Here is a 4,999-nt window from a genome sequence, read left to right on the forward strand (position 1 = left end):
AATCGGCCTTAAATGTTTTTAAGTCAATCAAAATATTTGCGTAGCATTTTAATCATTAATATTTAATTTACATTCATTGTTTCTTAATCTTTATCATTATTCCTTTTAAAATACTCTTTGTTTCGTAGAACACGAGCAAACATAACTTAGCATAATAACATGATTAGAATAATTCAGTGATTCTTTTATTACTTGTCCCTTATTTGATTTACCAAACTATGATTCATCTTGTCTAGTATAGTTACCAAAACATTTCAATTTACATATTTTGCATTACCATTAATAAACTTGCATGTTCTGAATATAATGAAATGACTGATTTATCAAAGTAGCGTTGCGTGGTTTTATGGATAAGTGTGATCTATTTAATTTTAATCGCATCGTAATCGTATCGTGCTATATAAAATAGGTTTTAATATAAATTGCAAATCACATCTCGTCTGCCGCACGTGAGGTTTGTCGCCCACTTCACGGCTCGAATCTATGCATCTCAGATTATCTTCTTATTTACTATTTTACACAATGCACACGTAACTAGTGCCCAGAAGGTTTTATAATTTTGTTTTTAACCTCCAACCCAAAAAGAGGGGTGTTATAAGTTTGACGTGTGTATCTGTGTACCTAACTGTCTGTGGTATCGTAGCTCCTTAACTAATGAACCGATTTTAATTTAGTTGTTTTTTTTGTTTGAAAGGTGGCTTGATCGAGAGTGTTCTTAGCTGTAATCCGAGAAAATCGGTTCAGCCGTTTGAAAGTTATCAGCTCTTTTCTAGTTACTGTAACCTTCACTTGTCGGTGGTGTTATAAATTTTTAATTTACACTTGTATGGTATGTATATTGTTAGTAAAATGTGAAAAGTAATTGGGTATAAAACTATAAATATGTAATGAAAATGACTTTTTTGCGACAAGATGATTTTCAATCATTTTATTGCTTTACTAAGACACCACGCCATCACACTCGGCCTTTGAAAATGTACTTTTTCAAATTAACTTTTCATAATATCAAATTTCAATTACGAATACATTACAATTGCTAGAATTTTGAAATAATTATGTTAGTAAAATATAATTGAAATACAATAGTTTGGAGAGTGAAATACGTATACATAACTATGTCACTGAAAAAAATAGCAAGGAATAAAAACGAACCCGCAATAAAAATATCAAAACAAGGGCAAAGGTTAAACGTAATTCATGTAGACATCAAAGAAAACGCTCTAATTTGAATAGATTAGTAGCATGCAAATTGGTTGATAATATCGTGTCATGTGAAGGGACACTCCAATGTTTTATTTATGGAGGGGGAAGGAACTAATGCATTGGGTGGGATTGGATGTCTCTCATATTATCATTTACTAGCTGATGCCCGCGACTTCGTTCGCGTAGATATAGGTTTTTAAAAATCCCGTGGGAACTCATTGAGTTTCCGGGATAAAAAGTAGCCTATGTGTTAATCCATGGTATAATCTATCTCCATTCCAAACAGCCAAGTCCTTCCAGTAGTTTTTGCGCGAAAGAGTGACAAAGATACACACATACATACCTACATACACACAAACTTTGGTCTTTATTATATTAGTGTGATGCTATGTATTAAAATTTTATTAAAAATCATTGTGTTTTTGGAAATTACCCATTGTCGTGATGGGGTTTATTACTGAAATTGAAATCTGTATTTTTAGGGTTCCGTATATCCGAAGGGTGCCAAACGGGACCCTATTACTAAACCTCCGCTGTCCGTCCGTCTGTCTGTCAACGGGCTATATATCTCGTGATCCGTAAATGTAAATTAGAAATTTTCACAGAGGTGTATTTTCTATTGCGCTATAACAACAAATAATAAAAAATTCAAAATGGCTGCCATGAAAAAAATATGTGTTTTTTTTTGTAGATTCATTGGATGAAGGGTATACGAACGCATAGACAAACAAACAAAAATACATTTATTTTTATACTGGTTAGAAAATAGATATACCTAATGCGTAAAACATGAGTTTTAGTAAATTTTTTTTCTAATGGCTCGGATCAGGTCTCTAACAATGAAAAATATACGACGATTAACATGTCAAAAGACTAGAATTGTGTACATATTTAGTTTAGTGTTACTTAAAACATTTGTTTTTTCGTATTTTTCTATTTTTAACCGAATGAAAATACCTACATTCATTTTATTTTTGGTTTGAATTACCAATACTACACTCGTAAATGTAAGTCGCAACCATGACCAAGAAGATCTATGAGAAAAGATCCGAAGTTTAAGAACGTGGTTATCTATCTTTGTACACTTTTCTTGCCTCTCAGAGCGTCACCAAACTAGGTCAGTAAATTGTAATTATCTGTCTAATTTTCATATCTGGTTCGAAGGACTAAACCAACCTTTACACCTCAAAAGCATTGCCTAAATAGGTTGGCGTATTAGACGTCCACTGCTGGGCATAGGTCTCTTTTAGGTCGCTACTCTAGTAACTTGGAACCCAAAAGGAGGGTTTTCGAACTACATCCCCTGCCCCTTGCCACTTCAGCTTCTTTACCCAAGTAGGTAACTGTCGTAGATTATAATGAGCTATTAAATTTTCATATCCGGCTCGAAGGACCAAACCGAACCCTTATAGTAAGTAATAGAACGCGTCACCCGCAGTAATTCCTGAAAACGTCTATCATTTAACTAGAAAACAAAGCTAAGCGCCGGTTAGCCAGCTTTCGTTCGCAGACGCCGGCGGCGCACTTCAAAGGGAGAAACCGCAACCCCCCTCCTGGCCCCTGTAACCCCCCCGTGCCCGGAGGCCGCGGCTGACAGGCGTTTGTGTGTATTGTATTTCGGGAACCGATCGCTGTTTATTTACCTACGCTTATTCACAGGTGGTTAATGCGCAATTAATTTTAATGGTCGCCAAGTTACGCTGATTTTTGTGTCAATAATTAATTAATTGGCGTGTTTTTGTTTTTACATCATTAACGGGTTAGTGCGTTTTATTTTTAAACAGGGCGTTTTATATGAAATTCACAAAAATTCAATTTTTGTGAATTTTGAATGAAATGCGTGAACGTGATTGAAACCAATAAACCAACTAATAAACACACTTTCGCATAATTACAATATGGGTACTGATAGCCTCAACGTATTTTTACTTTTTAACTTCCGACCCAAAAAGAGGGATATTATAAGTTTGACGTGTGTATCTGTGTATCTGTCTGCGGCATCGTAGCTCCTAATTAACCGATTTTAATTAAGTTTTTTTTTTGTTTGAAAGGTGGCTTGATCGAGAGTGTTCCTAGCTATAATCCAAGAAAATCGGTTCTGCCGTTTGAAAGTTATCAGATCTTTTCTAGTTACTGTAACCTTCACTTGTCCAGGGTGTTATAAATTTTTGATTTGCACTTGTTAAATATTGTTTTTTGTGGATGGCAAATCTAAAAATTCTTTCAGAACTATTATTATAAAAGCGAATATCCCGGAGTGATCCGTTGCTCATTCCGGAGATATTGGAGGACTAAACAACAAACAAACACACTTTTGCATTTATAATATGGGTAGTGATAACTTTAGCTGTCATAGGGCAGTAAATTTGTATGTGTTACTCGTCCATGTTGAGTTTACTTAAGACTAGCTGATGCCCGCAGCTTCGCCCGCGTGGATTGGTCAGATCCCCTGCAGCATCAGGATTGAGGAGTTGGACTCCAAATTTTTTATGAAACAATGTCGCAAAGTTCCTCTATCGATTAAAAAAGAAATGACGCAAATCGGTTCAGAAATCTCGGAGATTTCGGTGTACATAGGTAGAAAAACACAACTCCCTTTTTAAAAGTCGGTTAAAAAAGTAGCCTATTTTACGCCCTGGTCAATCCTCTACTTGCCTGTGAAAGTCCCGTCAAAATCGGTTCAGCCGTTCCAAAGATTAGCCTTTTCAAACAGACAGACAGACAGACAGACAGACAGACAGACAGACAGACAAAAATTTTAAAAACGTGTGATTCAGTTATGGTATCGTTCAAATAACCATATGAGCTTAATATGAGGTAGTTATTTCGAAATTACAGACAGACACTCCAATTTTATTTATTAGTATAGATTATGAATTTTAAAGCCATGCAGACCACGCATACGTATCGCGCGATTGAGTTGCCCACCAACGTAGCCGTCTTTTGAACACAGGCTTAGAAAAACACGTTCAGAAAAAAATGTTTGAAATGACAATATCCGTGGCATTCGTCAAACAATAAAAGGGAGTGTGCGTTCGAATTTTAATGGCACAGGACGCTCTATGAGATTGTTTCCAAACATTGATACACTTACCCCAAGATATCTACAATCAAGGGGTCTTTTTGACCCCTAAGACACGGGCGATCCTAGTTTAGTGGCCTCAGTGCTATATATACATCGGAAAAATTGGAGTTTGACTCTTATAAAATATAATACTAATACCTAACAAAAGATGCACTAAAGTAAATAGCGAGTGACGTACAATTTGTTGCATTTTTAACCCCCGACCCAAAAAATGTGTATCTGTGTATCTGTCGGTGGCATCGTAGCTCCTAAACGAATGAACCGTTTGAAAGGTGGCTTGACCGAGAATGTTCTTAGCTATAATCGAAGAAAATCGGTTCAGCCGTTTGAAAGTTATCAGCTCTTTTCTAGTTTTCTTATAGAGGTTTTTGTGTCGGGGGTTTTTAAATTTTGAGTTATAGTTCATCAGTCTGACCTTATGATTATACGGCCGCTATCGTAGAAAAAATAGAAAAAATGAGCATACTTAATAAAAAAAAAACAATACAATATAATATAAGAGACTCACTGACTGATTTCTCAACTCTCAGCCCAAACCCTTGCATTGAGGTCACTTTCAAAGCAGACAAGGGATGAGGGCGGATTTTTTGAAATTCCCACGGGGTAGGGAATAAAGAGAATTTATATTTTCGCTTTATGAATGTAGCAAAAACTGGTCGAATAATGCTTGGGCGGGTCAGCTTACACTAGAATATGAAGAACTATCTAAAT

At 35.8% G+C, this 4,999-nt stretch overlaps 1 protein-coding gene across 8 annotated transcripts in view; it reads left to right on the forward strand.

Moving 5' to 3' along the window:
- The window catches only part of LOC123877387 (protein pangolin, isoforms A/H/I/S), a 238,979-nt gene that overhangs the window by 155,904 nt on the left and 78,076 nt on the right, over nt 1-4,999 (forward strand). The gene's annotated exons all lie outside the window — the stretch shown is intronic.

This window comes from Maniola jurtina, chromosome 23 (genome assembly GCF_905333055.1).
Source record: "Maniola jurtina chromosome 23, ilManJurt1.1, whole genome shotgun sequence".
NCBI classification, from domain to species: Eukaryota; Metazoa; Arthropoda; class Insecta; order Lepidoptera; family Nymphalidae; genus Maniola; species Maniola jurtina.